Raw genomic sequence first — 11,850 nt, 5'->3', positions numbered from 1 at the left:
AGTGGAAGAAGCGGAAAAGAGGGCTTTGTTATCCTACCCTGGAATACCACCAAGTCATTGGTTCAGATATGTTAATGACACCTGGGTGAAAATCAAATCGGGGGTTCCCTGACACAGTTCACTGTTCATTCATTGGGCTGGTTTCAGTTGTTGTGCAATGTACTGTTTATTGTCCAGAACCAGAAAATTAGAGGTCATCCACGTCTTTATTTCTGTATAACATTCCTGCAGTTTAACTAATTGGTGTGTGTTATCTGGCTTTATGGATAGATAGAGTTGGGTGTCATCTGCATAGCAGTGAAAATGTATGGTATGTCTTCTGACGATACTGCCAAAGGGAAGCATATATAATTGGTCTAATAGTTAAAATTTATTTGTGAAGAACTTCATGAAGCCATTACTCGTTAATGTTAAAGGAATGGTTGGCTCAGCAGAGCTCTGACTGTTTGTCAGCCTGGCTACAGTGCTGAAGAGAAACCTAGGGTTGTTCTTATTTTCTTTAATCAGTGAAGCAACAAACTATTTCTCCAGGTTAAATGATGATCTTCTATCTCTTTTGTGATAAGCCATTTCCTCTCCAGCTTACGAGTTATCTGCTTTAAGGTCCACGTTTGAGAGTTATACCATGGAGTCAAGTACTTCTGATTAGAGGCTTTATTTTTCAGAGGAGCTACAGTATCCAGAGTCGTTCGTAGTGAGGAGGTGAAATTATTAACAAGATAATTGACCTCTGTTGGAGTAGCATTCAGGTAGCTGCTCTGCTCTGTGTTGGTACAGGGCATTGAAGATGCTAACAGTGGGAGAATTTTATTCTTAAACTTAGTTACAGCACTTTCAGAAATGTATCTACTGTGATGAAGTCTACTCCCCACTGCTGTATAATTCATTATTGTAAATGTCAGTTTATGAGGAAGCCACTGAATGCATTGGAGAAGCAATGGAGAGAGATAAAACAGGAGAGATGCCCTGGATCTCTGCTGTCACATGAAATGCTGCCAGAAGGGGGCAGTATTTCAAGCCAATACAGGCTCTAGTGGTGGAAGATCTCTGATCTGCACAAACACAGACTTTGCTATAAACAGAGTTTTGGCTCGGAGTAGAACACATAACCATTTGAAGCAGAAACATAAGCTGACAGAGAAAGAGGCAGTCAGACAGTTTCTTGGAGAGTGTCTCTGTTTGCAGATTCATGGAGACTGAATGCTAAAGTTAGTGTGTTGTGTAGTTAGTGTGTAGTGTCAGAACAATGAGGCGACTGCTGAATGTCACAGTTGCTGCCAAAAAGCCAGGTTATAAAGTAAACTCTGATGTGCTCCTTCATCTTATAGCAGTGGTCCCCAACCTTTTTTGCACCATTGACCGATTTATGTCCGATAGTATTTTCACGGATTGGCCTTTAAGGTGTCGCGGATGAATACAACAAAATAAAACCAGTACTGGTACCAAATAAAAAAAGAAAACACACGGGAAAAGAACGAGAGACACCAAGTTAATGATTAAAATGATATATAAAAAAAAAAATAACGCTAAAAACAATAAAAACCCTGAATTTCACATCGGAGCCTCAACTCTTGTGGCCCGGTAACAAACAATTCCGTACCGGTCTGTGGGGTCCGCTGTCTTATAGTGGACAAAAATTATTTTTTGGAGTGGCACAAATAATTTGTGTGGCATCTTATTTGATGCAGAACACCTGATTGTAAATAGTTTTAAATGTTTATTTAAAAAAAAGAAGAAGCCTTGGCTGCATTTTTAGATAAATAGCTGCATATACCTTTGTTGTTTACAAAACTCAGTTACTTTTTTGAAGAAATACACAGCATTACTGGAGGCCAAAGCAATGCCATCCAGAGTAAGAATCTGGTTAGATACCATATTTCTAAGATTTTCAGGGCCGAGTACAATAACCTCAGTTTGATCTGAATTAAGAAGCAGAAAGTTAGCAGCCATCCAGGTCTTTATGTCTTTAAGACATTCCTGCAGTTTAACTAATTGGTGTGTGTTATCTGGCTTCATAGACAGATAGAGCTGGGTGTCATCTGCATAGCAGTGAAAATGTATGCTATGTCTTCTAATGATACTGTCTAAGGGAAGCATGTATAATGTAAACAGAATTGATCCTAGCACCGAACCCTGTGGAACTCCATAATTGACCTCAGTGTGTGAAGAGGACTCTCCATTTACATGCAAAAATTAGATAGATATGATACAAACCACTGCAGCGCAGTACCTGTAATACCTACAGCGTGCTCCAATCGCTCTAATAGGATATTATGGTCAACAGTATCAAACGCTGCACTGAGGTCTAGCAGCATATTTAAGATTGAAGCATCAATTAATGGCAGGACTTCTTTGAACAGTTTTGTAAGAATGGGGTCTAAAAGACATGTTGATGGTTTGGAGGAAGTAATTATTGAAGTGAACTCAGAAAGATCAATTGGAGAAAAAGAGTCTAAATGAATATCAATGGTTCTGAAAGTAGCTGTAGGTAATATTACATCTGTGGGATGATTATTGGTAATTTTTTCTCTAATGGTTAAAATTTTATTTGTAAATAAATTCATGAAGTCATTACTAGTTAACGTTAAAGGGATGGTTGGCTCAATAGAGCTCTGACTTTTTGTCAGCCTGGCTACAGTGCTGAAGAGAAACCTGGGGTTGTTCTTATTTTCTTCAATCAGTGACGAATAGTAAGATGTTCTGGCTTTGCGGAGGGCTTTCTTATAAAGCAACAAACTATTTCTCCAGGCTAAATGATGATCTAAATTTGTGACACATCATTTCCTCTCCAGCTTACAAGTTATCTGCTTTAGGCTACTTGTTTGAGAATTATACCACGGAGTCAGGTACTTCTGATTTGAGGCCTTATTTTTCAACGGGGCTACAGTATCCAGAGTCGTACGTAGTGAGGAGGCAAAGTTATTAACAAGATGATCGACCTTCAGGTAGCTGCTCTGCTCTGTGTTGGTACAGGGCATTGAAGATGATAACAGTGGGTGGATTATATTCTTAAACTTAGTTACAGCACTTTCAGAAAGACATCTACTGTGATAAAGTCTACTCCCCACTGCTGTGTAATCAATTATTGTAAATGTAAATGTTATCAGGAAATGATCAGACAGGAGAGGGTTTTCAGGAAATACTGTTAAATGTTCAGTTTCTATTCCATATGTTAAAACAAGATCTAGAGTGTGGTTAAAGTGGTGGGTGGGTTCTTTTACATCTTGAGAGAAGCCAATTGAGTCTAATAAGAGATTAAATCCTGTATTGAGGCTGTCATTTTTAGCATCTACATGGATGTTAAAATCACCCACAATAATTATTTCATCTGAACTGAGCACTAAATCAGATAAAAAGTCTGAAAAATCAGACAGAAACTCTGTAAGAGTCAGGTGGACGATAGATGATAACAAGCAAGACTGGTTTCTGAGTTTTACAGCTGGGGTGGACAAAGCTAAGCACCAGGCTTTCAAATGAATTAAAAGTCTGCCTGGGTCTTTGGTTGATTGATAGGCTGGTGTGTAAAATTGCTGCCACACCGCCCCCTCAGCCTGTGCTTCGAGGTTTCTGATGATTAGAATAACTCGGGGGTGTTGATTCATTTAATCTAATATAATCATCCTGCTGTAACCAGGTTTCTGTAAGTAAATCGATTTGTTGATCAATTATTAAGTCATGTACTAGCAGAAGAGAGAGACCTAATGTTTAATAATCCCCATTTCACTGTTTTACTCTTTGGTTCAGATGTGGATACAGTATTGTTCTTTCTTTGTGATTTTTTTATATTTAAGTCATTTTTTGCTGGTTTTTAGGGTTTTTTTTTTTTTGTCTGTTTGGGAGCTGACACAGTCTCTACAGAGATGAGGTTTTGGGGGGATAGCCGGAGGAGAGAAGCTGTAAGACTGCAACTCTGCTTCCTGGTCCCAACTCTGGATAGTCATGTTTTGGGGGTGTTTAATAAATTTGGCCAGATTTCCAGAAATGGGAGCAAGATAACTGCTAAGATACAGACGGACAAACTGGTGGCTAACGGCTAATGGCTAACCACCTGGACATTGTAGTGGTAGACAAGCAGAGGAGGACGGTCATAGTGGTAGATGCAAGTATACCAAATGAAAGCAACATCAGGAAGAAAGAAAACTCAAGATTATCTGGAGGGTGAAGGTAACAGTGGTCCCAGTGGTAATCTGTGCACTCGGTGCAGTGACCCCCAAGCTAGGCAAGTGGCACCAGCAGATCTCAGGAACAATATTGGACCCTCAAGCTCCCAGGCCTCGTCAGCGCGTTAACGAGCTAGCTGCTATATATATATATATATATATATATATATATAATTTATTTATATATATAGCTGTGAAAGTAAATCTGACAGCTTGTTACTATCATACGTATCTGAAAAAACTTGAAACAATTTGATTGAAAACACTAATGCAATGCTTAACAGCAATTAGGAAAGTGAGAGAGCAAGACTTCTGACTGAGAAAAGTTCAGTGTGCTGTTGTGATATGCAACCCGTTCTCACTCCCAAAGCGTAACATTTTACGCTAGGTGACAAATCGTCACCATATTACGTTTTCGGCTACCCAACACGTTCCTAAATGACGACCTCGGAAAAAAGAGGACATATGAGAACCGTCTGGACTGAATCTACACATGTTCGCTCTTTTTCTTCAAATCGCTTAGAAACACGCTATTTAACATCATTAAAGACCTGGTTAAGGTCAGGAATAAGGTTATGGTTAGGGCTAGGGATAAGGTTAGGTTTAGGGCTGGAATACAGGGCTGGAACGTCTATTACCGCGGGAGTGTCATTCACTGGATTCCAGCCATAACCCGCCGCGTACCATAAGAATGCCGAAGGTCTCCTTTCGCGTTCCCCAGGAACGCCGCGGGACGTGACAAAACGTCGACATGTTACGCCTCGGGAGTGAGAATGCTCTGTGATATAATAGTGTGTATAAAAACAATGAGAACCCATATGGAAAAGAAATAGTAAAAACTTATATGATTTACTCATGAAAGTGGCCACTTTCTCATTACTTTCATATATTGTTTTAGTAAGTATCCAAAACATACAAGTTTCATTATATAATTTTTCAAGGGATCTTATACGTGTTTTCACTCTTGTATGCTTTTCATACAAGCTTCACACAAGACAGATACAAACTTTATAAGATTTATATATATATATATATATATATATATATATATATATATATATATATATATATATATATATATATATATATATATTAGGGGTGCAACGATATTCGTATCGATATTGAACCGTTCGATACAGTGCTTTCGGTTCGGTACGCATATGTATCGAACAATACAACATTTGTAATTTATTTTATCAATTTTCCTTCTGACGATGCTGTCTGTGTTGAGCGCTCAGTGAATCTGTGTTCGACTACTCCGCCTAGGCTGCACTGTCGAGCGCAGATCCACTGAGCGCTCAACACAGACAGCATAGTCAGAAGGAAGAGCGCAGGGCAAGCTAGCGAGACAGAAGTTAAGCTCTACTTGCAACAGGCAAATTGAACCTCATTCAGATCTGGCGTTTGGAATTATTTTGGTTTTCATGTGACGTATGACCCTGAAGGTAAGCGAGTCATGGACTAAAGTAAAACAGTATGTTGGATGTGCCATGCAATGCTCAATTACATTGGTGTGAACTAGTGTGTTAGCGCAGTTAGCTCGTTAACGTGTTGGCCGTCTAGCCCCATGCACGGAGCGATCGGCGGTAGCTCGTTAACGGAGATTTGCCGTGTTGTGGCGTTAAGGTCATTTCAACGAGATTAACCTGAAAGCACTAGTGGGAACACAACGTATATGACTGCACATTTACGCCGACATCATCCTAGTGCAAAGACAAGTGGAAGCAGACAAAAAAAAGCAAGCATGCTACTAACTTTAGCCGAGTCATTTAGACAGCTGTTAGCACATGATTCTCCTTATGCTGCTGAGAATATAGCCCAGAAGAAGCGGATAGTATAGCTTTTATTTTGGAAAGAGCCATTTCTCTGTAATAAACTCTCTTTTCCAAAGATGAGTGATTCCTCAATCAGATACAGGGCTTGCAATATTGCTAGCCCGACGTCCTGGAGCTAGCAATTTTTTTCAGTCGGGCTACCAAAATCTATCTCTGCCCTGCCCGTCGGGCTATTGTAGGAAAAATATATGTCAATGCTTTTGCATTCTTTCAGAAATGTAGCTGGGTAATTATGTCATTGGCATCGGTGAGCCACTGTCAATATGTGACATATTGAAGTCGCGTTTGAATTTGCGCTTGTTTTTTTGCTTTCACTTTGCAATCGTGCGAACTGTGTATAGAGAGCGACAGCACTGATCTGTGAGTGATGATAATTTGTGCACCAATTCCTCTGACATTGTCTTATTAATTGTTAGCTTACTATGCAAACATGACAAGTGAAATCTCCCGCAGCTTACACATGTGAGAGGTTGATCGCGCAGAGAATCGCTGAGCTTATGTGAGTGCGTGTGTAAAAGCATTTCAGTTCTGCTGAGCCAAATAAGACAGGTCAGGGTGAAGAAGTGACAGCCAAAGAAAAGCTTACCACAAAACGGAGAAGTTATGACAAATCAGACTATAAGGCAAAAAGAAAGTGCAGCTTTATGGTTTCATGGACAAAAGAATTTCTGTGGCTGCGATATGATGAGCTAAATAACCAGGGCTGCACATAAGTGGTCCGCAGGTGCGCATTCGCTGTCAAAATAAAAAACACGCACAAGGGTTAGGGTTAAATTTAAAAACTGTACTTTTGAGTTAAAATATATATTTATAATTTTAATAAATGACAAATTAAAAAGGCATGAACATTTTTTTGTATCGAAAAAATATCGAACTGTGACACCAAAGTATCGAACCGAACCGAACCGTGAATTTTGTGTATCGTTGCACCCCTAATATATATATATATATATATATATATATATATATATATATATATATATATATATATATGTATATTTCTTTTCCATATGGGAAAGGCTGAATTTTCTCCTCACTCCTCATATCCAGATACATAAAAGTCATAGTTGAAAATGGCAAAAATGCTCAAAGCAGGCTAACCAGTTATTTTATAGATACATCTGTAAAATAACTGGTAGCATTATGGCTATAAAATCCACCTGTGGAACCTGGTGACCATGGTCATTCAGACTTCTTCTGTTTCACAGCTCTTGAGTAAATAGGCGATTTGGCTGGAAAATGTAAAATGCAGTGTAATGTTCAACCACATTTATTTTCCACATACATCTAACATTCTTCTTAGATTGGTGGTTCTTCTTCACATACTTTTGCGCTTTCCTTTTACACTACCATCACACAGAGAATATGGTTTATGAAGCGTTTCACAGCAGCAAAGTCTAAGCCTAGTCTAAGTTATGTGACACTGATCAGCAGTTTTGGAAAGGTCACTTATGAAACGTAATAGCTCACAGTTTTCTAGTTTCCCTGATCAAAATATAATTTTTAAGACAACTAATTATTTCATAGAAGTCAAAGTGAAATATTATGGACTCTTTAGCACTGAAGGTCTCTTTCTCTGTAGTTATGACATCCCAGTTTGGTTGTGTTGACTGCTTACAGGCATGACAAACCAAGAGTAATATACATTTGACTGGCTGAACTCAGCAGCAGCAACGACGGTGTTACCCTCTGATTTGTCTAATCATTTGGTTTGCTGACCTATTTTTTTCTGAAAGTAACCAAAAAGAAGACATTCCTGTATGAAAAAATGTACACAATGAATGGTATATTTTATATATCCCAAAAATCATAGACAGACTCTATTTTAGTAAGGGAGGATATAATAATGGAGGAATAAACAAATGACCTACAGCAATATGCTCTTCTTTCTCTTTTCGGTATTGCCACTAATAAGCTGTATGTTGGTGAAGCAAATACAGCAATGCAAAAAGTAGTAGCATATATATGTTCACACAGCATGGTAATGTTTATGTAATACGCGTATTGAAACGCTAGACTTTGTACCTTGTAGCAACAGATTATGTTTAAAGTAACAAATGAGTTAAATAATTAAATGAACTTATGAAATGAACTGAACAGAAATTTTAAAATAAAGATGGATTTAAAAAAAAATAACTGCATCAGATGTGATCAGTTTAATTTAGAAAAAAACAAGTGAGAAAAGCTGCCTCAGTCCTGAGGCACAGGTTACCTAATAAGGTTAATAATAATGACAAAACCTTCTAAAGAAAATAAAGCTTTGAAGGTTCTTGAGCTTCCGTTGTGCCTCAGTGGCATTCTGTTAGGTTAGATGACCTTTGACAACACAAAAAAATAACCTCAGAATGAGCTGTTTACACCTGTTAGAATGTCATACAGCATGTTACTGGGCTTTCCCCCCGCTTACTGCTTTAATACTTCCTCTCCAAAAAAATCTATTCGTGTACCATTTGAGGTTGTTGATACTGAAATGATTACAGATTTACACAGAACAAGCATTCAGACACAAGGAAATAAAATTTCCGAGCAGTTTAAAAACAATAAGTAATTATTCATTACTAAATGAATTTTCATATGAACAGACTGGCACTGCCACCCAACCAGCTCCTTTACATTATAGTGAAAAACAAGTTCTTTTTAACTCTGTCATCCAAAGAGGCGCTTAGACACAGAGCATGAACACTGAGCGGTCGATTATGACCGATTCAGCTGCTGACAACCAAAAAGCACGGAACAGAAAGTCACGCAGCCAGAAGTAGAAAAGACTTAAATCCACATGAGCGCTGTATTGGTAGGATTAACATAAGTCCACTGAAAAGATTTATGGAAGTACAATGTTTAATTAAGACTTTGTTCTTTATAACGTTGATTTAATCACTTGGTTGTGTCATTAAAGTTTAAATCTCTTTTGCAAAATAAAAATGTGTGTATTTCTTTTGCAATTGATTTCTGTGATGATGTCCTTTTGTCTTTTCTCATACAATATATATTGATCAGCAGGGTTTTTTGTTTTGTACGCCAACTTCAGTCTACATCAAGCTCCTATGGTCTCCTAGGTCTAATGAACAGTGTTAATATACAAGACAAATGCATGCTCACAGACACAGTTTGCTATCTAACTAAACAAATTCTATTACAGCAGCATTATGTGTATGAATGACAAAAAGATGGTCTGTTAGAATCTGTGTTCACTCCAAAGGAAACCAAAAGATACTAAATATTGATAAATGATGCCTACTAGACATGTTAGTAATAATGACTCTATACTAGCTAAAGTTCTAAGATGACAGCTGAGAAAATCTGTCCTATCCTGCTAACATTATTTATCCTGTTCAACCTTTTTTATCAAGTTACCTAGTTACGATTAAGTTGAGCTCATGATTACGATTAAGTTGAGCTCATCTGCCACAGAAATTAGTAAGAAAACTGAAAACGGTTTGGCTTCATTTAGTTCTCTTATCTTATTTGTTCAAATCCAGAAAAATCCACATTTTATTCAGTCAAAAATTGTATTTTATTTGGCTTTAATCCCGGCGGCCACCAAGTTAATGCACACAGTAACACAATAACAGTCCAACATTGCTGCCAATAGAATTAAATAAGATAATATGAAAGTATGTGGGTAAATGTAACATGACTAACTGTGACCTCATATGACTGTATTTGAACGCTGACTTACATGATATATTACTTTGTATGAGTATATGATTCCTGCTTGAGTCAGATCAAATCCAGATAAAATTTCAGCGAAGAACCATGACTGCATTTCGACTTCCTGACATCATAAATGGAAGATTATATTATTGTGTTTACGATATTACTTTCATTAATTAAGATGCCAAGTGAAATAAAATGTATATTTAGTATATTTTAGCTCAACCAAGCAGATCATAGATCTGCTGTCAGGGTGGATGCTCAATTAGGGACTCTGCATGACCCTTACATGCTCTATAAGCCACAAGTATTATCACACACACACACACACACACACACACGCGCAGGGTTAGGGTTACCTGGGTTACACTAAGAAAAGAAGGTGCTGACTGGTTCTGCATATTAAAGGTGCCATGGCCAAATGTGCATTAATAATGCTGGTTAGAGTGGATATTCTAGATGTGAAGGTTTAAACACTGTCATTACCAACACCCTGGTACTGTACCTGAAAAAAGTCAGAGTAATGCAGCAGTGTTTTATATTCTATTTGGCAGTGTCTCAAAAGGTTTTCTATTTGCAAATCAAACTGAAATTAAGGGATCACAAAATATGACATATGGTGTGTAATTTGTTGAGAACAAAATGAAGTGAAAATAGATAACTCAAAATCATCAGTGTTTGAGGGCTGGATTTAAAATCAGACCTAAAAATTAAAAGGTCAAAATGCTTTTCTTTTTCTAGCTGTAGAGAACCGGAGAGAGCGAATACTTCATATATCCATGCATTTTGTTCTTCCAAAACTTTAAACTACAGGAGATAATATGCCAAATCTAATTTCTTTGAAATTCTGAATTCAGGACTTTCACTATAAAATGTCAGCTTCACACTGGTAGGATTTGACCTCGATTGAAACACACAGTCAGCCCCATTTTGGACTGAATCAGCTGAATCAGCCTTAAAATCCAACACATTTGTGAAGGAAGAACTGAATCACTAACACATACTAACAATATTTTTGTTTTCGCTCTGAATCATACAGACACATCATCAGTAACAGTACTCAGAACAAAAGCTTGTCAGCAAAAAAAAAACAATTAAAAAAAGAAAGAATTTTCACCTCATCACAATGACATGTGTGGAATGAGAAAGTACAGTCATCAAAGCTTTTCTCACTCTGCCAATATTCACACGAGAACATTACTCACACAGTAAGAGATGGTACTAACTCATATTTGAGCTCAGGTATAACTGCAGCATCAGGTATACGTGCAAAGCCATACCTTTCAGCAGATATCTGTATCACTGAGGAAGGACAAATAAGCCAGTTCCTTCAGGTGTTCAGACCTGAAGGAACTGCTGAGTCCTTTCATTGCTGTCATCTGGCTACACTTTCTTTTTTGAAATGAAAGACCTCAAGTTGAGTGTGAAAATCGATGGAAACAAGAAAAACCCTTCAAGCAGAAATGGTCTGCTTTTTGGAACCTTAACTGCTTTACTTTCACGACAGACAGAGGAATGTACATAGTATGTACCGGGAAAAAAAGCCTGTGGTCTTTCAGCACTGAGACAATAAACAGACATAGCAGCTCAGAGAAACCAGGAATTCCAGGTAGTGATCAACAAAGTGCTGTATAGATTAGAGTAAGCTGTCAAATAAAGCATGGACGGCACTCCCATGCTGCACATATATGTACTATTACTGGAAGGAAACACATTTTCTAGTCACACATCATTAACTTACAGTCTGATGTAAATCGAAATGTCAATTTTCAATTTCATGAGCCCTACTTTTAGTTTTTTAACTTAAATTTGAAGAAATATTTTTAAAAATCTGCATTCTTCTTGTGTTACTTTTAAGACATAAACAAGGAATGTGGTCTTGATTCCATGTAGAAACTAAACTAATAAATGCAAATCTCTGACATTTTGCAGTACATGTTTGCTTTTTCAACTTCACCGAAAACCCTGTTCCAGTGTTATAGACACGCTGTCCAGAGTCCTGTAGGCTTCAAGAATATCACACCAATCTGAACCAGTGAAGAATTGATTCACACTCACAAAATAGGAATTATTACTTCTATAGATGTATTTTCAGATTGTGTGACATGCTTCTTTGTGATGAAACAATTTTAGATTTCTTTCTTTCTGTTTTTTTAATACATTTTTTTACTTGAATTCTGCTCTTTGGCATTTTGCTGCAA

This window comes from Astatotilapia calliptera, chromosome 20 (assembly GCF_900246225.1).
Source record: "Astatotilapia calliptera chromosome 20, fAstCal1.2, whole genome shotgun sequence".
Classification (NCBI taxonomy): Eukaryota; Metazoa; Chordata; class Actinopteri; order Cichliformes; family Cichlidae; genus Astatotilapia; species Astatotilapia calliptera.
The sequence above is the reverse complement of the archived record's forward strand: the minus strand, read 5'-3'. Positions refer to the sequence as shown.